The sequence below is a fragment of the Zootoca vivipara genome, chromosome Z1 (assembly GCF_965207765.1).
Source record: "Zootoca vivipara chromosome Z1, rZooViv2.hap1.1, whole genome shotgun sequence".
Lineage (NCBI taxonomy): Eukaryota > Metazoa > Chordata > Lepidosauria > Squamata > Lacertidae > Zootoca > Zootoca vivipara.
Window position 1 is genome coordinate 29,984,613 of NC_142583.1, and position 27,097 is coordinate 30,011,709.

General features: G+C 43.0%; 1 long non-coding RNA gene across 1 annotated transcript in view; it reads right to left on the reverse strand.

The window, feature by feature from the left end:
* Positions 1 to 26,352, reverse strand: part of LOC148687319 (uncharacterized) — an 88,139-nt gene extending 61,787 nt beyond the window's left edge. Inside the window, exon 1 of the long non-coding RNA XR_015947902.1 lies at positions 26,286 to 26,352. This is a non-coding gene — a long non-coding RNA (uncharacterized LOC148687319). The remainder of the gene's footprint in view (positions 1 to 26,285) is intronic.
* Positions 26,353 to 27,097: the final 745 nt, after the last annotated feature.

Genomic DNA, 27,097 nt, shown 5'->3' on the forward strand with positions numbered 1-27,097 from the left:
CTCTACATTAGTTATTATTAATCATAATGATTGAATTTATTTCCTGACCTTCCTCTGAAAGAAACTCTGGGCAGAAAACAGATACACATTTTTTTTTAAAAAAAAAACCATAAACACCCTAAAATATTCTAAAAACAATTACAATTTAAAATATTGAAGACATAAGAAGAGCCTACTGGATCAGGCCAATGGCCCATGGAAAACCTACAAACAGGATTCAAGCACAAGGACACCCTGTCCTCCTGTGGTTTCTAGTGACTGGTATTGAGACGCATTGCTGCCTCCATCATTAGAAGCAGAGCAGAGCCATCATGGCTGGTAGCCTTTGATAACCCTCTTGTCCATAAATTTGTCAAATCCTCTTTTAAAGCCATCTAGGTTGGTGGGCATCACTGCTTTCTGTGGGAGCAAGTTCTATAGTTTAACTATCTTGAAAGATCTACATTGGCTCCCAGCACATTTCTGAGCACAGTTCAAAGTGTTAGTGCTGACCTTTAAAGCCCTAAATGGCCTCGGTCCAGTATACCTGAAGGAGCGTCTCCACCCCCATCATTCTGCCCGGACACTGAGGTCCAGTACCAAGGGCCTTCTGGCGGTTCCCTCGTTGCGAGAAGCCAAGTTGCAGGGAACCAGGCAGAGGGGCCTTCTCGGTGGTGGCGCCTGCCCTGTGGAACGCCCTCCCATCAGATGTCAAAGAGAAAAACAGCTACCAGATTTTTAGAAGACACCTGAAGGCAGCCCTGTTTAGGGAGGCTTTTAATGTTTAATTGTTTTATTTCATTTTTCTGTTTATTTTTTATATATATAATAAATTTTATTCCATTTTCCAATTTATCCAATTAAAATAATAATAAAAAACAATCTTTTATACAAAACATCTTAAATTTTCATCTTACATCTTGCTCTGCCGAGCTACGACTCCCCCCCCCTCCCTTCACGCGGGTTTCTTGTTGACTCCATTTTTGCAGTTCCTTTTTGACTTTTTTAATCAGTTCGTAGGATTTATTTCAATCCTGCAAGTGTTTTTAAAGATCTACAGTTTTTCTCCATATAATCCACATATTTACTCCAGTCTTTTTGAAACCTTGTCTCCCCTTGGTCGCGAATCTTGCGAGTCAACCTAGCGAGTTCAGCATAATCCATCATTTTAATCTGCCACTCCTCAATTGTTGGTAATTCCTGTAGTTTCCATTTTTGGGCTAACAAAGTCCTAGCCGCGGTTGTCGCATACATAAACAATACTTGATCTTCTTTTCTAATCTCTCCTCCTATTATTCCTAACAAAAATGCTTCCGGTTTTTTTGGGAAAGTATATCTAAACATCTTTTTCAACTCATTATACAACATCTCCCAAAATCTTTTTACCTTGTCGCATGTCCACCACATATGATATAACTCGCCATCTCCCTCTTTACATTTCCAGCAAGTTTTGTCACTCATTCTATACATTTTGGCTAATTTCACTGGTGTTAAATACCATCTGTACATCATCTTATACACATTTTCTTTCAAGGCAGTACATGCTGTAAATCTTAAAGTTTGAGTCCATAATTTCAACCACGCGTCGTATTCAATATTATGCCCAAAATCTTTTGCCCACTTAATCATCACTTCTTTTGTCAACTCGTCTTTTGTATACCACTCTAACAGCAAATTATACATTTTTGACAGAAGCTTTGTTTTGCCTTCTAGCACTTCTATTTGAAATTTGGACCTTTTGTCCTCAAATCCTATTTTCCTATCTTCCCTAAGAACATCATTTATTTGATGGTATTGTATCCATCCTGTTAAAACTCCTTTAATTTCTTCATAGGGTTTAAGTCTCCATCCTTTTTCAGTCCTTGTCAAGATTTCCTCGTACGTGGCCCACCTCCCCTCCATATTTACTTTCTTAACTGTTAATACCTCTACTGGTGAAACCCACCATGGTTTTTTAGTCTCTAACAGCATTTTATTTCTTTCCCACACCTCGTACAGAGATCTTCTTATCACATGATTTGTAAACCCAGTATGAGACTTCTTTTTGTCGTAACATAAATATGCATGCCATCCAAATCTGTTATTGAAACCTTCCAGATCTAGCAGATCGGTATTCTTTAGAGTTATCCACTCTTTAATCCAACACATACAAGACGCTTCATAATAAAGTCTTAAGTCTGGTAGAGAGAATCCGCCTCTTTCTTTTCTATCTACCAAAATTTTATGTTTTATTCTAGGCTTTTTCCCCTGCCAGACGAATCTTGACAAAATCTTCTGCCATTCTTGGAATTGTCTTGTACCCTTCACAACAGGTATAGTTTGAAATAAGAATAACATTTTAGGTAAAATGTTCATCTATATTGCTGCTATTCTTCCTAAGAATGACATATTCATATTAGTCCACCTTTCCAGGTCTTTCTTTATTTCTCTCCATACTGGTTCATAATTGTCACTATATAAATTAATATTCTTTGCTGTCATCCATATTCCGAGGTATTTTACTTTTTTTGCCACGTCGAAACCATATTTTAGCTGTAACTCCTGCTTTTCCTCTTTCGTCATATTCATTACCATAACCTTTGTTTTCTGTCTATTTAATTTGAATCCTGCTAGTTGACCAAATTTCTCAATTTCTTCTATAGCTTCTGCAACACTTTCCTTGGGATTTTCTAATGTTAAAACTAAATCGTCCGCGAAGGCTTTCACTTTGAATTGTTTTGCACCTACTTTGATTCCTCTGATAGCGGAAAGGTCTCTTAATCTATTCAATAGTACTTCCAGGACCATGATGAATAATAAAGGAGATAAAGGACATCCCTGTCTAGTTCCTTTTGTGATGTCAAAATATTCTGTTAATGTGTTATTAATTATCAACCTTGCTTTTTGTTCTGAATATATTGCCTCGATCCCATTCAAAAATGAATCTTTGCCAACCATCGATTCCAGATTCCTCTTCATAAACTGCCAAGATATATTATCGAATGCTTTCTCTGCATCCACAAACATTAATACTGCTGGCTTGTCTATCTTGGTTTCCAGGTACTCTATTACATCTATAATATGTCTAACATTGTCTTTTAACTGTCTACCAGGAAGAAAACCAGCTTGGTCCTTATGTATCATTTCATTCAAAACTTCTTTCAATCTCTTAGACATTATATCTGCAAAAAGCTTATAGTCATTATTCAATAATGAAATTGGTCTGTAATTTCTAACTTCTAAGCCGTCCGCTCCTGGTTTTGGAATCAATGTTATATATGCTTCCTTCCATGTATTTGGGATCTTTCCTCCTGCAAGAATATCATTCATCACTTCTTCTAAGATCGGTGCCAACTGTCCATTTAGAACTTTATAATATTTCGCTGATAGTCCATCTGGTCCTGGGGCTTTTCCTAGTTTCATTCTCATTATTGCATGATGTACTTCTTGTGCTGTTATCCTGTTATTAAGTTTCTTTCTTTCCTCTTCTGGGATTTGTTTCAGTCCATATTTCCTTAAGTAATCACTGATCTTCTTCTCCTCTTCTTTCTTTTTACAATACAACTCTTTATAAAATTTTTGAAAGGCTTTCTTAATTTCCTTTGGTTCCTCAGTCACTTTTCCCTCCAAATTTATCTTAGTTATTATGTTTTGATTTTGACGTTTCCTTAATTGCCAAGCCAACAGTTTTCCTGTTTTATTAGCTGATTCGAAATTTTTTTGTCTCATCTGCTTTATTTTCCACTCTATCTCCTGATTGATCAACATAGAGAATTGTGTCTGTAACATCTTTATGTTATTTTTAATTTGTTGATTCTCTGGTTTATCTATCAGGTTTTTCTCATTTTCCATGAGACATTTCAAAATTTCCTCCTTCTTCTTTTCTTTCTTTCGTTTCAGGAAACTGTTTTGCTGTATTAGAAAGCCTCTCATCACTGCTTTGCTTGCGTCCCATACCATGTCAAGTCCAGTGTCTTTATGTAAATTCCAGTGAAAATAGTCTTTCAGGACATTCTTAACTTTTATCACAACCTCTTTGTCTTCGAAAAGCTCTTCGTTCATTCTCCACCTAAAATAATTTTGGTCTTTGCTTTTCAATTCCATGAATATTGAGTTATGGTCTGACAGTGTTCGTGGTATTATCTCTGTTTTGCTCACCCTGGGCACTAGTTCTTTGGAGATCCATATATAGTCTATTCTTCCAGAACTTTGATTTGGTTCTGAGAAGAATGTAAACTGTTTAAGCGTAGGATGCTTTAACCTCCAAATGTCCACTAGGCCCAGGTTTTCTACCAATTCAAAGAAAGATTTGGGTAATTTACCTTCATTCTTCCTTTTCTTTGTCCTATCCAATTCTGGCACTGTCACTCCATTAGAATCACCCATAAGCACTATCTTTTGATCCATGAACTCTGTCAACCTTTCCTCCAAATTCTTGTAAAATTCAGCTTTATTCTCATTCGGTGCATAGATTCCCACCACCAACATTTTTTCTCCTTGGGTCGATATTTGGACCGCTATCACCATTTCATTTTTCTGTTTAAGCCACCCAGAGTGGCTGGGGAAACCCAGCCAGATGGGTGGGGTATAAATAATAAATTATTATTATTATTATTATTATTATTATTATTATGCATAAAGAAGATTTGTGTGTGTGTGTGTGTGAGAGAGAGAGAGAGAGAGAGAGAGAGAGAGAGAGAGCACTTCATTGGAAATCCATGAGTTCTAATGTTATGAGAAAGGGAGGAAGGCTCTCCAGAGGCGGAGGAAGGAGTGCGGTGGGGGCAATCCACCCTGGGTGTCTTCGCTGGGGGGGTGACATTTAGCGTGCCGCTCACCCATGACTCCCAAGCCCACCCTGAGCCATCGGGGGAAGGGGGAGCTGCGCCGCTTTGCTGGCAACATTCCCCCCTTCTCCCTTCATTTTGGCAGCTCAGGGCAGGCTTGGGAGTTGCAGGCAGGTGGCGCACCAAATGTCCACCGTTGGTGGCTTGCTCTGTGCAGGGCAAGCACGCAGCTCCGTGCACCCAAGCGGCTATCCCGTACTTGGGAGGGCACCCTCCCTGCCCCACCCCTTTTGGGAACACACCTTGCCCCCCCCTGGGAGCACACCACCCCTGGGCAGCGTGGGCATATGCTCCACTGCTGGGGATCTCAATCCACTTTCTCCATGCCTTGCATAATTTTATGAACTTCGATCATTTCACCTCTTACTCATCTTCTCTCTAAACTAAAAAGTCTCAAATGCTGCAACCTTTCTTCATAGCAGAGTCACTCCATCCCCTTGATCATTTTGATTGCCTTTTTCTGAACCTTCTCTAACTCTACAGTATCCTTTTTGAGGTGAGGAGACCAGAACTGTACACAGTATCCCAATAGTGGTGACACCATAAATTTGTATACAGGCAACTCCAAATTTGCATGGGAGTTGCGTTCGGGGTCATTGTGCCCAACACCACTGTTACAGGGCTAGCCTTCAAAATTCATGCTGATTGAAAGCTAGAGGTGCTGTTCTCCATGATCAGTGCTTCAAAATATGCATACATTAAGGGAAAGTATACATAAAGATGGATATATTCATGGAAATGGCATAAAAATGCACAATGCTAGGGGAAATTGCTTGCAGAAATGTGTACGTTAGTCAAAACTGCATAGACAAATGTGTTTATTAGCTAGCAGAGCTGTTTTTTTGCCAGGGAGGGAAATGTATATAGATTCCTAGGCAGCTGACGTTTCAACAAGCATTTCATTAGCATTATAGAAGAGTGAGCAGGGAATAAGGAGTCTGTGTTACCAAACCAATCTTTCTTATTCCCTTTGCAAGTAGGTGTTCAAAAAAAAAATGAAACACTCAGAATTCCAAAGTGACAAGGAAGTAATAACTTGTTTTGTTCTCCCAAATCTTTCAAATGCAAAATTATTCTCTAGGGTCCCACGACTGTTATAATCAATCCATGGCTCAGACAATGTCACTTCCCCTATGACTTCTCTTGAGATCTGTGGGGCACAGTACAGAGAATTGTGGAGTCAGGCTTCTGGCTGCCTTGTTTTTCCTCTTTAAAAAGCTGCTTTTGAAACCTTTGAAAGAAGAAAACTTGTTTGCTTACCTGTGTGCATGGCCAATATTTTATTGTATCTTCAATCACAAAATGCTCAACGGGGGAGCCAATGATGTTAAATGAGACACGAGACATTGGTATTGGGTTGAAATAGACCACAACTTTTATTGATTACAGATGTGAACTTGTTTGGCAAAGACATTGGGTATGCAACTTAAATGAATCAACCAACCTGCAGGTTAATGATGGATGGGTCAACTCTGGAAAAGGAGGTTGACCCCGACATACATCGGATCACTTCTTGAAAGGCTGCTATGGCCCATCAGGCCCTGTGTGGGTTCCTGGACAGAACAACCCCTTCCCAGACCCCTTTAATGGGGTACCCAGATGTTAAAGAGCCAGACCCAATGCCTTAAGTGCCAAAGTTGTAATAATTGCTATGAGGCAGTCGAAAACCTGCAGACAGGCCAATCAGTCTTCAGGGTTAGGGTTCATATCATCACTTTTTGCTGTGTGGAAACTCAAAAAAAAGTAAAGTGTTCCTGGACTCATTGTTTACAAAGAGTGATGAGGAAATCAACTGCCTGTCCAAGCCCTGAAGAAGAAATCAAATTAATTTTTGAATACTGGAAACAGAGGAAGAAGGGGTGGACTTCAGGCAATGAATTTTAATAAATTGCTGCCCATATTCATTTCAACAGGATTAATTATGAACCGTAATGCATAAAAACACATGGTATTAAACTTGCTAGGAGTTTTGAATTAATTAATATTGTCATTTTACAGTTTATTAATTTCTTGATAATAAAAAGATAACTCTTCATTTCTAGCAAATTGATCTTTACACACACTCTTTCAGCCACACACTATACTGACATGCTCAGGTCTAAAGGCTGAGGAAGTAAACTTTATATCTGGATTGTAATAATGCAGACTATAGGTAAAAAGGTAAAGGGACCCCTGACCGTTAGGTCCAGTTGCAGGCGACTCTGGGGTTGCAGCGCTCATCTCGCTTTATTGGCCGAGGGAGCCAGTGAACAGCTTCCGGGTCATGTGGCCAGCATGACTAAGCCGCTTCTGGCAAACCAGAGCAGCGCATGGAAACGCTGTTTACCTTCCCGATGTAGTTGTACCTATTTATCTACTTGCACTTTGATGTGCTTTTGAACTGCTAGTTTGGCAGATGCAGGGACCGAGCAATGGGAGCTCACCCCGTCAAGGGGATTCAAACCGCCGACCTTCCGATCAGCAAGCCCTAGGCTCTGAGGTTTAGATCACACTCATATGGTTAAATTATCCTCTATATCCCCTACTCCAAATCCAGGTTCTAAATCAAAGAGTAGGATCTGGTCTAACCTTCTTTGTGACATACTAGACCAGGCATCCCCAAACTTTGGCCCTCCAGATGTTTTGGACTACAATTCCCATCTTCCCCGACCACTGGACCTGTTAGCTAGGGGTCATGGGAGTTGTAGGCCAAAACATCTGGAGGGCCGCAGTTTGGGGATGCCTGATCTAGACATAAGTGTATGGATGTGTTGTTGATTGTAGACTAAGGAGCAGTATTGTCAAAAGGGTTGGGGTGGCAGCACATGAACTCACTAATTGGTTCCCTTGGGAATGGGGGTGGAGCCTAGGCCAGGAGGACTTCCTGACCCATGGAGAGTCTTACCTGCTCATTAACCTCTGGTTGATGTTCTTCCTCTTTCTTTCCTGAACTACACTTTCCTTTGTATTTTTGTAAATTAGAATTTTAATCGAGGCAGTTCTATTAATTTTATTGATCTCTTGCACATTAGGCATAGAGAAATAAATCAAATCAAATATTTTATTTAAAAGTATTTATAACCTGGTTTTTATCTGAAAATTCCAGGGCAGAGAATCACAAGGCTGCCATTAAAATACAATACACAACAGGCAATAAAACAGATAAGCAGATAAAACATCACCTATCAGCACATTATGAAGCTACGGTATAACATAATGACCCATCCAAACTGAAGCTTATATCACATCCCAAGCCCAACTAAATAGCCATTTCTTTAGCTGGTGTTAAAATGAGAACAGAATAGGCACCTGCTGAATTTCAGGGGAGAAATTCCCTGAATTTCCATAGCTGGGGTGGCACCAGAGAAAAGGCATCTGTTCTGGATAAAAAAATTGATCAGATGCTTGAAGCATTTACACATTACAGATAAGTGGAAGCCATAGAATCTTTTTTTTAAAAGGTATTAGTCATTGGTTGGCATGCTTTCCTTTCACTTGTCGAGTACTGTCATTTGCATAGTCATGTGGTCTCAAGTGTTATCAACCCACAGCTCCTTAGAAGGTTACTTGGACTAGCTTCCATTTCCATACTACACATGACTTGGGTGCTGTATACAATTCCTTGGGGTCTGTATACAGGAATTCAGAGATTTATTGGGTTCAAAACGGTGAGGAAACATAGCTTTAGCAGTTGCGATTTGTGGAGAAATTTATCGCAATGTTCAGACATCATGTTCCATAACTCCCACATTTTGGTGGAAGCATCAACCAAGCTCTCCAATTGCTTCCAGCAATGCTGACTACAGGTTATCAAATTTTCTACTTTATCTTTTAACCAAGTTATTTTGGTTCTCTACTTGTTGAGAATTCACACCCTTTTCTTATGTGCTGGCAGCAGCAGAAAAAAAAATCGAGTCAGGGTCATTTCAAAATCTTTGCATTCTTTAATCTCCTTGACGCTAAGTTACGTGCACTTTTAAAAATGATACATTGCCCACATTTTAATTAGCAATAACACTGCTTTTAATTAGTTCTTGTTTAATCAGCTTTTCAGCCTGACAAAATAGAAGCAATGTTCTTGGTAAAGAGAAAGACAGGCATGCCCCCTTGCCTTAATTTAAATACATAGATTTCATTAAAATCTTTTTTTTTTTGCTGAATATGCCATTCAAAACAGGTTCTGGAAGGTGAAATTGTGTTGAGATCATTGGGTCCCTACTTTACGGCCTCTCTCGTTGAAAAGGCAACTTTTCTTGAAGGCAAAAGTACCTAAAGCAAATGTGAGGGAGATCTCCCTACCCACACATACAGAGTATGTGTACATTATTGGCACCCAGCTTGTAGAGAAATGAATGTAGGCAAGCCAAATAGACTCAAAGTTAGATCAGAGTAACTCTGGTCAGCAGAAGTGGTTCTCTTGGCTGAGTGAGCTCCAGTTGGGAAGGTTCTTGAGAAAAGTGCCCTTTAGCAGGCCTTCCCTGATATACCTACCTAGGAATGGAAAGTATCTCCCCAAATAGGCAACTGGGTCTAGCCACCATTTTTATTGCCATTCTAATTACATATGGTGCCCTGGAACGGCATTGTATTGGTGGCATTGTGGGCAATTTAAACGACAGAAGGAGACTCCACCACACTCCTTGGTAGTGGAATTTGCTACCAAGGAGTGTGGTGGAGTCTCCTTCTTTGGAGGTCTTTAAGCAGAGGCTTGACAGCCATATGTCAAGAATGCTTTGATGGTGTTTCCTGCTTGGCAGGGGGTTGGACTGGATGGCCCTTGTGGTCTCTTCCAACTCTACGATTCTATGATTCTATGACAGCTTAATAGCACCTGACTATAATAATGTAATAAATAAATAAAATTAACACCAACCAAAAGTCACAAACTAATTTACAGAAATATAAAGTGGTTTTTTAAAAAACTGCAAAGCCTGACATTAATGAATGTGTTTGGGTTTTCTCGGGTCATTTCAATAAGGAATATGGAAAATAAGGTTCTCCCTGTTTACTGGAAATTACAGGTTGCCTAGCAATGTTGTTCTAGATTAAAAAAAAAATCCAATATAACACTGGAAAGTCCTTTGCATTGTGTATTTGAACAAATCATTTTCTATTGATCAAGCAAATCAATACACAGTACTTAAACTGAAGATTTATGATGCATTTGATTTACTCGAAGCCATCCTTCAAGGAATAAAACCCAGGATCTTGAAACTTATCAATATTTGTTAACTTAAGTGTTTGCAGTAAAATAAATTCTGTATAATTGTTTCCATCTAAAAAAGAAGATTTGTGATCACCTGATGCCTCTACTTTTCTGGAAAATGCTGCATTTCTATTCAAGTTAAGAAATGCTCTACTGACAGGGATGTTAAAGACTGGACTCTTCTGCGGGGCTTATTGAGTCAGCTCTATCATTGAACTGGGAGTTAACCAAAGTAAAGCCTTGTTCATGAGGAGATAATTTGAGCAACCCTCTCTGCAGAATTTACCAAAATAATAAGTAAGCATTAAAACTTGGGTTAGAGTTTTAACCTTTAATCTTCTTTGACAAACCTCAGTCGCATTCTCTGTTGCTGCTGCTGCTCAGCCTGGGGAGAACAATTTTGCTGTGATGACTGTCTTTGACAGGCCGAAAGAGAGAACCAATTGGACACATCCCCTCCACAAAATTTTGAAGTTGGACAAAAGATTGGGTTTCAAAATGCCCAGAGAACCATCTTTAAATGCCTATCTTTTTCTTTTTTAAAATTGGTGGCTATTCTAACTTCTAAAATATTGCATCTGTAAAGCTTGTTCATGCATAAACACATATACAAGCTTTCTCTACACATGCATAAGTGTTAGTGTGGAAAAGTGCGCCCTTGTTGATTTGTGCAGCTCAGTTATTGTGTATGCAGATACACAGACTACACACTGCGTTACATGTGAATAATTGTATGGGTGTACTACTCAACCATTTGTAAACATAGGTGTACTGATTTCACACTTACTGTATGTAACATGTAAATCCCCCTTGTGTCTTTTCTTTCAGTACTGCCCTGTGAAACAGGATGCATAGTTTGTACATTGGACTTTGATCTTTTCCCTTTCAGCTTTGTACTGTATGATTCTGAAACCAGCATGTAACAAGCTTTTACGAGCCATGTGTTCAGTATAATGGGCCAAATTTTGTAGGAAATTCTTCCAGTTGAGGCCAGAAAGGGTCTTCCCACCCCCTTTTGAATTTCTGGTTCTTGCTGAATACTTTTTTATTCCAGAAGACTTTTTAACTGACTTCTGATTCTACCGTTTTAATTCTTTTTAAGTCTTAATAGTGGGACTTCTGTACACTAGTTAGAGAATGAATTTCCCCAAATCAATAGATTCATTGTATCCTGGCCAGACTCATACACTGCAATGTTCCAGTAAGCAGAAGGTGAGTAGAATTAGACAGAAATAAACTCATCAAAGCAAACATTGGAGTTACATATATTCCACGTACTTAAAAGCCAAACCATCATAAGATAGGAGTAAATAACATAAATGTGATCAGCCGCCTTACCTGGAATGCTACAGAAAAGCTTGTCAAAAACCAAGAGGGATTAAATTGAAATTTCACACTGTGACAATAGAAACCTGGTAATGACTTGGAGAAAAAAAACATAACAACAATGCACAAAAACATCTAATGAGGTGCAAATCCAACAACCAAGTCGAAGAGAGCTATTAAATAAATTCCCAGTGCCTATTTTGAATGAATTTTCCCAGTAAAGGTTTCTTATCATGAATCTTATTATTTTGCAAAACTACCTCTAGCCTGAAATCCATTCCATAAACTGCAAAACTAAACCAGTTCATTTTTGCATTTTCCCCAATTCCCCTAATCCTTTCATTTCATGCATATCCTGACCTAGTGGCCTAAAGCAAAAGCTTTTGTAACTAGGACAGAGCGGGGGTGTCTGCAGCAAGTTTGTTTCATTTTAGTTTCTTAAAGGTAATGTAACAACATACAGTATTGCAGATATCACAGGGGGCAGGGAGTGTGGGGAGAAATGTACCAGAAATCTATTAGTGGAAATTCAGTCTCCCTTTCCTATAAGGTTTGGAGAAATTGCCCATTCTGCACTATTTATTTATTTTTTAAGCCCTCCAGTTCAAAATCCATTCCTGCAGCAATTCAGATTTAACTCTTGGCCTCTTATCAACTCTAGAATGCAAACAGCAACCTCTCCACCATGTAAATTAATCTGATTATATCCTGACCAGAGGATAAGGAGTCTGTGACATCTTCTTTTTCTGCTGTCCTTTTGCCAAAAGCTTCAGCTTTCTGAACAGTTACAACACATCAGAAAGGAAAGATGCAACAATTATGCATAGTAATTATACATGTAGAATTAATGGACTAAGAGAGGACATGCTGTGGATTAGTATATTGCATAAAGATTTTAATAAGATTTTCATGTAAAGCCTTCCAGTATCTCTCCTCTCTTTCCCCCTCACCAATATAGCCCTGTGCACAGTCCATAGGACCAAAGTAGATATTACACTATCTTAGGGTTGCCAGACTCAATAGAGGACAGGACTTCTGTGCCTTTAATTGCCCTGCTCTCTTTTGAGTCTGGAAACCTTAAAGAGAAACCAGCAGACCCTTTGCTTGGAAATTAAACAAAGGGTCTGCTTGTTTCTCTTTAAGGTTTCCAGACTCAAAAGAGAGCAGGGCAATTAAAGGCACAGAAGTCCTGTCCTCTATTGAGTCTGGCAACCCTACACTATCTGCACAATTAGCAATTACATTCATGTGTAATTTTTTGGAAGCAGACGATAAACAGAAGGACATAAACCACATCAGTACTGTGGCACGTAGGCTTAGAAGTACAGGGTTTCTAACCCAAGGTACAATTTCAGATTCTGGCAAGTACAGCAAGGTGAGCCAAAGAAGGGCCAGGTCTATATTATGGCTTGTTATGGACTCAGGATTCAATGACACCCAAGCAGCTTCATTCTCCAGCTTGGGCCGGAAATTGCACAAAAACGGAGGTCAAATAGTATGGACCTCAGAACTCCATCCATAGCTGGCAAGACTGAAGACTTGGACCAAGACTAAGGATACTCAGAGAAAAGACTTTAATCATTGAAACTCTTAAAGCTCAAGATGCTCCTGGGCTTGTTTGTGAACCCATTTGCCTTACAACTGTCAGCCTGGGTACCTCAAGGATCACCAGCAGAACCAAGGATCACCAGCAGATCAACTCTATTGTAGTTGATCTCATAAATTGTGCAGGAAGGGTTCACGGCCAAGTACAGAATCCTTCATTTGCAGGTTGCTGGTGCAATATTTTCCTTTGCAATTTACTCATTTAATTCCCCTAGCTATAGTTCTGGATGGACAAATCTTACAGTTTCGGTTTCCATCACTATCTCATTTTTCCAATCACAAATTCATTTCTGTATTTTTTTTTCAAGGCCCAACAAAAACTCATTAACATTTAAATGTGCCTTCCCCTTCATATACAAATTTTTGTAGGCAATTTCATACAATTTTTTGCAAACAATTTCCACCATTGCAGTGTAGTTTTTATGCTATTTTCACTAATAAATTCATTTTTTTATGTACACTTTCTGAAATATACACATATTTTGGTTGGAGCACTGCATCACAACATTCAGAGAAGTGCAAATTTCAAAGGAAAGCTGCCTTTTGGATCACATATTGTTTCAGGAAGTACAGACTAGTTAGGCTTGCATTAAAATGCAAGCTAAACCTAATTTATCCCCATCCTTAGTGTTCTGATCCACAGGCCCAAAGGAGGGCTGGCACAGGGGTTCCGAAGAAGGATATAAGAAATGCCAGAGTGATCGATTCTAGTGCTTTATCGTAAGAAGGTGAAGACTTATAAGACAATGCAGAAAACTTTCCTGCCTTTACAGACTCATGGATGCCAAAACAGCAAGCATTCATCACGACTGCCCATAAGAGACTAATAGCCTAAGCGTTGCTTATACAAAAAGCAAGCTACGTAAGCTGGCAACAATAGCCCAATTAACCACCCCTGGCTTAGAGACCCATTGGCCACTCCCATCCATCTCTCAGATAAGGAAATAACTGGCAGGCAGGTAGCTGAGCATGAATAACAGCCGTCCCTCTCCTAACTAGCTAAACCTAAACAAAGGCTTCAAAGCAAGCAGATAAGCATATATGATCTCATTTTACAGCTGGCACCAATTAGTACTGGGGTATCTTGACCACCAAGATGGAATGTTAAAATCTTCTGGGACATTTCCACCATTTGGTTCTACACACCTAGTTCTGGATAGCTGGCTATTGTTTTCATAATTTTGTCCTGCCAACCTTACTTGTTCACCCTTTCTAAATGGCCCAGGCTTTGTTGGACTCAGCAGCTGGCAGAGGTAATGGAAGATCTATATATCCAGGTCCACTTTTTCAACAAATGCCATAGTTTGTAAGAATTGGAGCTTGACTTACACACTTTTCTAAGGTCACATGCAGAACACTAGTAACACTGGCATACTGACCCATTTTTCTGTCAAAATGTTTAAAATGAAAGAGGGGAAATTAAACATACACACATGCAAATTGCTCAGTTGAGCTTGTAATCGCTTGCCAGACTTTTACAAATACCAGACTTCTGCAACACAGGTGTGATTAGGAAAAGAAAAGAAAATCCTACCTCCAGCTATTTTGTGTTGGGTGGGTGTATGCAGATCACAGGAAGCCTTCCATAAGGAAGAAACATGAAACAAAAAGAGTATATATATTCATCTAGGTTTAGTGAGCAAACTGGCTTCACATATAACTTTGAATTGTAAGATTTGCTTTGAAAGCTCATCAAATTTGTATTCTTCACCTGGCCATTACAAACTTTTGTAACATTATTTTCCCCTGGCTGTCTTCCTTCACACCTTTATTTCCCCTGTGTACACTGACTACTCCACAGTTATTTGAGGAGCTGTCAGAGTTGTCAAAGTTTCTGATGATCATTGAAGGTTTCTGGTTAACCATTTGGGAATCATTGGCCTAAGCACACACCTGAAGCTTATCTTATTACAGTCAGAGGTGTATATATATATATATATTTGGAGGGGCTATTTAAAGTACAAATAGTAAAATAAAGTACTGCAGGCTACTTCCCAAGGAAGTCCAGATCAATGTACTTTAATGTAAAGTGCTATGAGAATAATGTGAACATTAAAAGCTTTCATAAATGGAATCCCTTGGAGGTCTATCTATCGCGGCATGACCTGGACCAATGGCCTTCATGGTGCAGTCCCCAGAGAGTGTACTCTAGAGCTGCTTACAAAATGTGCCCGTGAAGCGCTTTAAATTAGAAGCACTTAAAAACATTTCAGACTGGTAGAGTTTTAGAATGTTATAAAACCCCGGTGTGAAACTCCCCTTGTGTATGTTAAATTTTATAGCCTATAATTTTAAGTCTGATAGAGAAGGAAGGGGGAGAACTCTATAGATGAAAAATCAAGTCCCCTCTTTTACAAGATGCTGCCTCTTACGAGAGTTTTTCTTCCAGCAACATTCAAGGAGAAATGGAAGTTCTGGTTCAGGTAAAAAAGAATCTGGAGGATCTGATTTGAAGCTGTTTAAAGAATATGGATAAGATTTGTATTTTTATTTTGGCATGCTTCTAAGTCAGGTGTAAACATGGCACCTTCCAGATGTTGCTGAACTAGGACTTCTGTCAGAGCCAAACTGCATGACCAACGTCAGGGATGAAGGAGGCTGTAGTTCAACATCTGGACAAATTTGTAATAAGCCTGGATTTCATGAACACGAAATATGTGTGCTACCTGTAAATGAGGCTGTAGACATGGACAAATCTGAAACAAAACTTTATTTTCTGAAGCAATTTCCCCCCTCTGCAAACCACTACTGAACTTACAATTTCTTAGACACTGCTGGCAAATGATAGAAACTATTAACTTTCTGCTGAAGAAGGAAGCACTTTCCCAAATTTAAATTTCCAAAGGAGACAAAAGCTTCTGACATGCTTGCATTAGGGAGAACTATGTTATGGATGTTGTTTAATCTAATGTGTTGTTTTATTGCTTCAATAGCAAACTGGGGGTTATTTCACTATGCAGAACTTGCTGATCTGTTCTAAGAGAGTCTGTACTAGCTGCGAATACAGCAGGGAGAAGGGAAGAAGCTGATTTATGATATAATGAGAACAATATCTCCCGAGGATTGAAAAGCTGAGTCTCACTAAAAATATAGCTTTTAAAAGAATGCAGAGCCTATGATAGAATGCTTCTAAATAATATAGAAAAGTGCATTTTTAATCCAGTGTAAGTATATTGAAATGTAGTCAAAGTAAATAGAACTGCTACAAACTGATTTATCTGCTCAGGTCAAGGCCTACTACTACTAGGACCATAGGGAAATTTGTTGAATTTGTGGACAAAGTGCATAGACACTGCATCTGAGTGAGACCCTCTATCATTTAGAGGTGAACATGCAGATAGCAAGGCCAAGGCCACTATCACACACAACTTGGGACCTTATTCCACATACATGTTCCAAGCTTGAATAGCTTCCAAAAAAGGATTGTAGTGGAAGAACAAACATTATAACACCGCATCTACTATAACACTTAGCAAATAACATCACAACCAAATAGATGTGGCTATATGATGTTGCCACTGAGAGCAACTGAGAGCAATTTAAATGAATGAGAAAATGTTTTTGCAAGAGCTACCTAAAAATCACCCAGAAGGGAAATCGTTTTTCAGCACTGCCAAAATAATTCACAAAAGCTAGAGATTAGGTCACAGGTCTCCTCACAGCATTCCTCTGCCACTAATTTTACAAACTTGTTTTGCAAACTTATCATACACAGAAAAATAATATAAGATTCGATCTCTTGAAAATATGAAAACATATAAGATCTTTATTGCAGATCAGTATACATTTGGAAAGAGGAGTGGAAGAAACCCACATCCCCCCACCCAAATCATGCAGCCCAATTCAACGGATGTTTACACCAAGTTTTAAGAAAATTTCAACTCAGCAAGTTTAGAATTGCAACCTTAGCAACTCTAGATTTCAAAGCAGCCTTGATTGTTTTGCCTTCGTGATCTCTCCAAAAACATTGCTCCCATTAAACCAAAAGCCAATCACAGACCTCATGCTTACAAATGAAACATCCATTATACTTTCCAGCATTGCATTGCAACCAATCTCATCTTCTAGTCTCATCAACATCATCCCCTTGCCTATTATAAATATACCAATTTTATACTATTAAGAACCTCGGATCACACAACTGCATCTGCAAAAATCCCTTAATGCTTACTCAAGGACAACGTATAACATTTGCATTTAGCATAATAGCTGCAATTTTAAAGTAGTTTCAGTGAATATAAGTTGCAAAAGTAACAGAGGCATGAGCCCTATGCATGTGTTAATCGTGTGTAGGAGATACCAATATTCAGACAGGAGTGAGTTCTTACTTTTAGTACCACCCATGATGTCTGATCTTCTTTTAACAAGTGTGGTTACCTGTATAGAGAAAGCCAACATATGAGCACCTTTTTGTATGCAGGGGCTCCATGCAATCAGGATTAGGGATGGGCAAATTTGCCAATGTTGATCTCTCTCCATTTCTCATTTTTCCAATATTAAATTCAGTTCTCCACATTCCCACATTGGTCTGAGAATTAAAAAAAATAGAATAAAAATCTCCATGTGAAAATTCATCATCATTCAAAAACTTGTTTGTATGCAATTTTGCATAATAGACACATTTTTCCAATGCAATCTCTTTTAAAATGATGCATTTTATGTTATTTTCACTAATCTATGTATTTTTATAGACTCATTATTCCAGTATATGCATTTGTGTACACACTGCTTGGCAGGAGAAAGGCTCACCTCTTGCCTCAATTATTATATTATATTGCTGTCACAGTGGCCGGAGTGGGCTACTTCAGAGTAACGACGCTACGCAGCTCTGCATTTTATTCTTTTATTGGTGCTGCGTATTTACAGTGCTGAAGTCATTGCTATTTACACGGAGTGATGTGTTCAGTCGGTTCCAGAACCTCCGAATGGCTTTTGGCGCGTCTTTCTCCAACACAAAAGCTTTGGCAGACCCATCCTCTTTCCCCTCCTCTTTCTGCGTAATTCCGGAGTTGGGGGGATGGGTCTCCCCCCCTTATTCGCCCCTTCCTGTCCCACCTGGGACCCTGGCTCCTCTACCTTGCCTGAGCCTCGGACACGACTTCCTGCTTCCCCATTGGAATCGGAACTCTCTCTGCTTTCCCCTGTGCTCGGGGATGGGCTTGAACTCAGGAGGGGAGGGACTTCGCGATATCCCCTGTCCCTCACATCCACCCCCCTCCCAAGCTCTCCTTCACCCCTCCCCAGGTCCCCCCCAGGTGTCGGTGACGACTGGAAGCCTAAGAACTCAGTGCTTTCCGAGCCCGTTGGTGTGAACACCTCCCCCCAGTCCTGCGAGCCCCCCCCTTCCGCCTGGGAGGACGGGAATCCCAAAAAGTCCGTGGCGTCAGAGCTGGTAGGGGTAAAAATGTTCTGCCAATCTGCTCCTTCCTCTGACTGGGTGGATCTCGGTGACACCCATACCTCATCCTCTGGTTCCTCAAACTCCGCTTCCCAGCGCCATGGTGAACTGCTCTCCCATGCTTCCTCCCCCTCCCCCTCCCTTTCCATGTGCCAGGGCTTGGGTCTATGGGGAAAGAGGGCGTGAAATTCTTCTACCAGGAATTCCTCCTGTATCTGAGTGGCTGGGACCCATTCATTCTGGGACGGTGGAGCATCCTCCCATGCCATGAGGTACTCCAGGCCCCCCACCCCCCTCCTTGAGTCCAGGATGGCCGTGGCCTCATTGAGTTGCTCCCTGCCTTCTCTCTCCCCCCCTCCCTCAGGGGTTTGTTCGCTGCCTCGGAGCCTGCTGCTTTCCCTGTACGGCGACAGCAGCGATCTATGAAACACTGGGTGCACCCTCATGTCCTCTGGCAGTGCCAGCCTGTATGCCACCGGGTTGACCTGTTGCATGACCGTGAAGGGGCCCAACCTTCTGGGCGCCAGCTTTTTGCACCTCCCTCTGATGGGAAGGCCCTCCGAGGACAACCAAACTTTGTCCCCCACCCTAATGACCTCCCCCGGTCGCCTGTGGCGATCTGCCCCCTTCTTGTACGCTTCCTTGGCTCTCTCCAAGTGTTCTCTAAGCTGCTGGTGCACCGTCTCCAGTTCCTCTGCCCAATCCTCAGTCTGTGGGCCCTCCTCCTCCTCCTCCCCCTCCCTCTCTGGGAAAGATCTGAGGTCGCGCCCGTAATTGGCCTTAAAGGGCGACACCCCTGTGGAGACGTGCACCGCATTGTTGTAGGCAAATTCTGCCAGTGGCAGGCGATCCACCCAGTCCGTTTGCCGCTGGCTGACGTAGCATCTCAGGTACTGCTGCAGAATGGCGTTGACCCTCTCCGCCTGTCCATTGGTCTGCGGGTGTCTAGCCGTCGACAAGCTGACCTCCACCTGCAGGAGGTTCATGAGCCGCCGCCAGAACCTGGAAACAAATTGGCGGCCACGATCCGAAATAACCCTTAAAGGTAATCCATGCAGTCTGAATACGTGATCCACAAACAGTTTGGCTGTCTCCTCTGCAGAGACCGCCCTGGCACACGGTATAAAGTGGCACATTTTGGACATGAGGTCCACCACCACCAACACTGCGGTCTTGCCCCTGGAAGAAGGCAGATCTGTGATGAAGTCCATGGACACCACTTCCCACGGCCTGTGTGGCGTGGCTAAGGGCTCCAGCAATCCCGGTGGCGCTGCTCTGACCACCTTTGCCCGCTGGCAGGTGTCACAGCCCCGTACATAGTCTCTAACATCTTCCCGCACCCCTGGCCACCAGAAGTGTCTCATGACTAGGCGAGCGGTTTTGTCCCTCCCAAAATGACCCGCCGTTGGGTTGTCGTGCATCTGCTTGAGGACCGTACGTCTAAGCTGGGTGGTGGGCAGGTACAGTGCACCCTTGTAGAAAAGCAGCCCCCTGCGTTCTGCAAAGTCTTTTGCCTGCTCCCCCCCCTCTCAGTTCTCTGAAGATGCGGTTGGCAAACTCATCTGCTGCCGTCAGTGCTGTGAGTTCCGCCTCGCTCACCACTGCTGCTCCGCAGGACCATGCTGACGGGGGGAAAATGTGTCTGGGTGCCGGTGGCGCCTCCTCCTCCATGTACTCTGGCTTGCGGGAGAGGGCATCCGCCCTGACATTCTGCTCTCCCGGGATGTAGTGTATGGAGAAGTTGAAGTTCGAGAAGAACTCTGCCCACCGTATCTGCCGCTGGTTGAGCACCCTGGCAGTTCTCCAGAACTCCAGGTTCTTGTGGTCTGTGCACACCTGGATGGGGTGCTTGGCGCCCACCAGGAAGTGTCTCCAGTGCTGGAACGCAGCGTGGATCGCAAGAAGTTCCCGATCAAACACCGTGTAGTTTCGCTCTGGCTGGGTCAACTTCCTGGAGAAGAAGGCACAGGGTCTCCACTCTCTGTTGGCGTCCAGTTGCAACAAAATGGCGCCCACAGCTTTATCAGAAGCATCTGTCTCCACGCGTAGGGGCGCGTCCTGAACCACGTGGAACAGGTTCTGGTCTGAGGCGAACACCCTCTTGAGGCTTTCGAACGCTGCTTGCGCCTCTGGTGTCCACCTGAACTTCTGCTTGCCTCTCAGGCAGTCAGTGATGGGAGACGTAACGCGAGAGAAGTTCTTGATGAACTTCCTGTAGAAGTTGGCGAAGCCTAGTAGGCGTTGGGCATCTTTGCGCGTCCTGGGGCTGTGCCAGTCCAGGATGGCCTGCACCTTGTCCTTGTCCATCGCCAGCCCCTTGTCTGACAGCTTGTAGCCCAGGAAGTCCACCTCCTTGGTGTGAAACTTGCACTTCTCCAGCTTCACATACAGGTGGTTCTCCTTCAGGCGCTGCAACACCTCCCTGACATCTTTCACATGCTGCACTGGGTCATCGGAATAGATAAGGATGTCATCCAGGAAGACCAAGCATTTCCTGAAGAGGAGGGACCCCAGGACGTGGTGCATGAAGGCCTGGAAGCATGCTGAGCCCCCTTGCAACCCGAAGGGCATCACCAGATATTCAAAAGAGCCCAGAGGCGTGAACATCGTGGTTTTCCATTCATCGCCTTCCCGGATCCTGATTAAGTTGTACGCCCCCCTCAGGTCTAGCTTGGTGAAAATCTTGCCCCTGCGCGCTGCTGTCAACAGATCGTCCACTCTGGGCATGGGGAAAGCCACTGGCTCTGTCACTGAATTCAGCCGTCTAAAATCCACCACAAGACGGCGCTGTTGCGTGTCTTTCTTGTCCACCCAGAAGACTGGGCTGCCCCCTGCTGCCTTGCTTTCTCTGATGAACCCCCGCTTGAGGTTCTTGTCGATGAAAGCGCGCAGATCCTCCAGTTCCTGGTCTGACATGGCGTACAGCTTGGCTGGGGGTATAGTTGCCCCTGGCACCAGGTTGATCTGGCAGTCAAAAGGCCTGTGTGGGGGTAGGTGGTTGGACTCCGCTTCGCTGAAGACCTCCTGCAGGTCCCAGTACGGCTTGGGTATCGCCTCACCCCCTTTGACGTGCATGGTGGCCACCGTGGCTATCGGAGGCCCCTCCCCTGGTTGGTGCTGCATGCAATGTTCCAGGCAAAAGTCCGATCCAAAAGTGATGCATCTCTGGTGCCAACTGATGGAGGGGTCGTGGCGCGCCAGCCAGCTCATGCCCAAGACGATGGGGGGGTCTGAGATGGTGGTGACGTTGAATGCCAGTGTCTCTGAGTGCCTTCCCACCGTCATTTTCATGGGGGGGGGGTTGATGAGTGATGGCCCCTCCCAGCAGCTCTCTGCCGTCAATGGTCGCCACGTGCAGAGGAAAATCCAGCTGCAGAAGCTGGATCTGGTGCTCTTCTGCAAAGTTTCTCGAGAAGAAGTTCGCTGACGCCCCACTGTCAATTAGGGCGAGGACCGTCAGGGGATAGCCATTTGGGAGCGTGAGCGTCACTTCTAGAACCACTCCTGCTCTGGGAGGGGTGGGCTGGCTCTGCTCCTCTCTGTGCGGGTGGGTGGGCTGGGGCTGTTGTCTGCTGACTGTGCCTGGCTGCTGCCCCTTGTCTCCTGCAGCCAGGCTTTCCCGTTTCCCTGCTGTGGTGCTGCGTCAGTGGGGGAGGGCACAACCGCTCCCGCCTTTCCTTGCCACTCCCTGCGATGTGGGCAGTCTCTGACGAGATGCTGGGGGGAGTTGCAGAGAAAGCAATTCCCACCCCTTCCCTCCTTGCGTCTTGGCGCCGCTGGGGTTTGAAAAGCCCGCGCGCGCGCGCTATCAATCTGCATGGGTTCCTGGTCCTGGCTGGCCCCAGGCGTGGTTTGAAAGGGTTGTTGGGGGAGTGGCTTCTCCTGCAACCGTGGGAACCAAGCCCGCTTTGCGCGCGTTGCTTGCTTGTCGCTCCACCGGGATTCCTGTCTCACCCCCACCGCCAGAGCCGCTTTGCTCAGCTGATCCATATTACTGGGCTTTGGACCTCTCGAGAGCTCATCCTTCACCTCCTCATGCAACCCCAAGTAGAACGCCGCTTGCATTGGGGGTGACTCCAGTTCCCACCCCAATCTGTGCACCAGCATGGTGAATTTCGCCCAATACGCGCGAACTGTCATATTTCCTTGGCGTAAATTATGAAGTTCCTCCTTAGTCTGGTCCATATGACTATCGGACGAATACATCGTTTTCAAACCTTCTAGAAATAGTTTGACATTCTTCATGCAAGGATTCTTTGTTGCGATTAACGGTCTTAGCCACTCCCTGGCTGCCCCGGTAAGGTGCTCCACAATAAACGCTACCCTGTGCTCATCATCAGGGAACTCATCGTGGTGCAGCTCAAGGGCATACACAATCTCAGTCTCAAAGCCCTGATATTCCCTCGGGTCTCCATTGAACTTGCTTACTAGGGTCCCGGCTCTCCTTCCTGGCAGCACTTGGACTTGGGGTGCCCCTCCCGCCTTGTTTTTCTCTGCATCCAGCTTGTTTTGGAGGTCTACCGCCACCACCCTTAATTCCTGCTCTCTTTCCTGTAGCGCTCTCACCTGTTCCGCAAGTTGTAGCCGGTCGTCCTGGACCTTCTTAGTCTCTTCTTTAGCTGCCTTCAATTCCCCCTGCGCCTGCAGCGACAGCTGCTGCAGTTCTTGCTGGGCTTGCTCCGCGATCTGCCGCCATCTCTCCGCCTCTGGCACGCTCATCCCGGCAACTCCAAAGTAGCCCAAAAAAGGATTCGGAGGTTGCTGTCACAGTGGCCGGAGTGGGCTACTTCAGAGTAACGACGCTACGCAGCTCTGCATTTTATTCTTTTATTGGTGCTGCGTATTTACAGTGCTGAAGTCATTGCTATTTACACGGAGTGATGTGTTCAGTCGGTTCCAGAACCTCCGAATGGCTTTTGGCGCGTCTTTCTCCAACACAAAAGCTTTGGCAGACCCATCCTCTTTCCCCTCCTCTTTCTGCGTAATTCCGGAGTTGGGGGGGATGGGTCTCCCCCCCTTATTCGCCCCTTCCTGTCCCACCTGGGACCCTGGCTCCTCTACCTTGCCTGAGCCTCGGACACGACTTCCTGCTTCCCCATTGGAATCGGAACTCTCTCTGCTTTCCCCTGTGCTCGGGGATGGGCTTGAACTCAGGAGGGGAGGGACTTCGCGATATCTCCTGTCCCTCACAATTATTTTTTATTCCTTCAGGCTTTTGAATGTTTGGAATATTTTCAATTCATTTAACATCATTGAATTATTGGCATTTTAAAAAAAGTCTGTTTGGATGTCAGCTGGAAGATTACTGTCCCTTCACCTACCCAGGAGGAATTGAGAGCTTTCCCCCAAAGTCTAATTTCTACAGGGAGACGGCATCTTCACCAGAACTACAGCATGTGGCGAGGGATGTCCCTTCATTCTCCATTTGCCACCCCCCATGTGGCAATTTGGTTTAGATAGAAGTCCCCATGGGAGTTTAATTGTAATGGGTAGGAGGTGATTTTCATTGTGATTGCAGCATTGAGGTGCTGGGCGGGGGAGAGAACAGGGGTAGGCAACATGGTGCCCTCCATATATTTTGGACTACTACTCCCGCCATCCTCTACCATTGGCCATGCAGTCTGGGGCAACCCCTTCCTTAGAAGTTCTATAGGGGTGCCTTTGGAGAAGGAGAATCTGAGAAAATATAAGGCAGTTTTGTGGATGGCGCTGTTCATCAGTCCAGATTGCAGCTGATTTCTGGAAGCAGACTCATTGTAGAATGAGTACTTATGCTGACAATTTCAGAGGAGGAATGGAAAAATCTCTAAAATATGTTGACTTGCTGGCTGGAAACCTATTTACTGCTCCCACTAAAGCCAACCCCACAATCTAATGATGAATAATCCTTTGTGGCTGAGCCAGCACTTTCGCAGCTGAATGAGACATTCCATAACACAAGGAAATGGCTTGACAAATTGAAGCTATAAAGAAGGACACGGTAAACTCCATATTCAAGCTTCTCGCTTCCTTTACAATTACAAAAGGAAAAACGCCACTGGAAGATGAGGGAATCTAAACAATACTATATAAGAAACAAAGTCCAGCACATTTGTTTGCTACAATTAAAAAGACCAAATGGATTCTCTTAATAAAATATATTATGTGGGGCTTGATAAACTAATAAAAAGCAAGTGCTTTTTCAGTGCATAAATATATTTGTGTGTGTGACCGACATTTAATCACTTTCACTTTCCTCTCTTGGGCTGCAGAACCTGATTCCAACTTGTCAAGTTTCAATCTGCAGTAATTATTTTTGAAGCACCGAAAAGGTAGTTGAAACAGCCATTTCATATCTAATGCTCTGCCACCATTACTTGTCTTCTGCACATAATTGTCTTCTGTGCTATTTTCCTCCATATTTCATCATGACCCAAGCAATTTATGGCCATTTTAATGTTCAGAGGGGTGAACAATGCAGAATTGATATTATGACCCTGGACTCCAGCAGTGACCAGGACACCAAGTACCGTAAGAGGCTATAGTATCACCAGCTGAAGTGCTAGGCGAGGGCCCTGGTCCCGAGACTGATACTGGTGATCAGGTGACCACTGAATCCAAGGCTGGCAGGTGGAAGTGCACTGAACCAGATGTCACAGCTCTAGGGCCTGGAGAACTAGTGCCAATATCATATCTGGTGTCTTCTCCTGAGCCTGAGGAATGAGTGCCTCACATAGTACTTCCGTGGCCCAAGGGCACAGGAAGTACACCAGGTGGGAGGCCATGGAATGCCGAAGAAGTGTCCATCTTCAGCTCAGAGAATGGGGCCTTTGAGGAATTCTAGTACAGGTACTTCATAAGGGTAGGGGGGCTACAAGAGGCAGAGGCTCAAAAGGCTTCAGTTCATTTCCAACCCTTGTTGGAAGCATATTGCTCACATGGAGCTCTCCGTGGTACTAGGACAATCAATCTGCCTTACTCCTTGGTGTCCTCCGTGGGGCTAGAACAGGACAACTGAATTGGTCTCCCCCTCCCACCTGTTCAGAAACATTGATCCTATCATAAAGAAATAACTGGGGGAAAGTTTCATATGGAAAGTCTGAAAACCTGACTATTACATGCAGATTTTCTCATGAACAGCAGTTTGAGCAAGGCTATAGTGTCAGCACTTACGTGAATCCACATAATAAATATTTCCTCAGCTTCTCTTGGGAAAGTGTTATTGTATCAATGAAAAGTAATGTAGTTTAGACTGCATGTAGTCTCAGGGATGTTTACTGTTTATAATTGAGAGGGGACCAGTTAATCCCAGCTGTGGAAACTTTGAGCGAGCTGGATATAAGAGAACCCAGACCTGACATTTATGAGGGCAAGGTAAACATACAAGGAGAAAATGGAATATACTTATCCCCCCCCCACACCCCAGTTCAATATGTTCTTAGAATCCCAGGTAATGCTTTTTTATAACAAGGTATGTATATTTATAGCATGTTTTCATCCCAAAGTGTTTCTCACATGCTTCAAAACAGCAGGCTTAACACAACACTATTTAAATGGAGACTTGACTGGATAAAACATAAAGAAACATGCTCACGTCCATGAGAAAATACAGAGAAATGAGAGCGCTCTGCAGGCATTTGAAACACAGATAATGAACCTGGCGCAGCAAAGGCACTGCCTCCCCTCAACTCCCCACATGTCCCACCATGCATTTCTGGGAATGTCTGTATTGTTAGCATTATTCGTATTAATTTATTTATTTTAAAACTGCTTACTTGCCAAAATCGCTTTTGTATAGGTTCCCCCATTCACTTAGTTGCCAGTGTGAAGGACACTCGACACAAAATCGGGATCCCTGCCGTCACTTATTCAAGATTTCACTTTTGATGTTTGTAAGTGACAATTAAAAAAATGATTCTAATAATCCTGTTATTCTTTGTTATAGTAATCAATGCTTTATTCTAGAAAAATAGGTGTTGGTACTCACCATGAAGTTGTTACTGTAAGTGCCACACTTTTTCACAACAAAAAGAGAGGTGCTAGTACTGTGTACCCTTGAGTACCCCCTGAAGAAGAAGAAAAGCACTGATAATAATCATCTGTAAAGCATATCTATTTCTATTTTTAAGGCATCAGATAGAAACATCCAAAAGAGCATCAAAATAGACAGGATTCTTAAAAAGTTACATTGACACAAAAATAAAATAAATTATTTTATTTTACTTTACATTATACTTAATGTTCATTATGAGGTCCATATGTTCTACACCCGATGATGGAGAATATTGTACACTAGATTGATCTGTATATGAAATAATAATGTTGGTGTGTTGTATAAAAAATTATTGGTTTGCTTATGCTCTCTATCAATTTTATTTGCAACCTGCCCACATATAGCTATATGCACAGGGTCCGTCTGTACTGACATTCTTATGAAGGGACCACAGATCATACACGTAAACATAAACTGTGACCTGCCAAGCCAAATGCAGTCCATCAGTCATCTTTTGAGACCCAGAAAGGGCTTGATAAAAACTTGGTTTTTCTGTCTGTTAAGAGTGCAAAATATTGTGTTTATCAATCTTTGACAGTCCACAATACCTTATCAATGGCCTGCATTCAGCTTGGTGGTTCACAATTTTTTAGACCTAGAGATAAGGGATAAAAGTAGAATCATGGTAGCTTAGGTTGCTTTAAACACAATATGGCATAGTCAATTTTGTTCCTTTAAAAAAAATCTATCTTAAGATGTGCTTCTCATTTCACCACTGAGGCCTCTATGTGACTATCTTTCCCTTC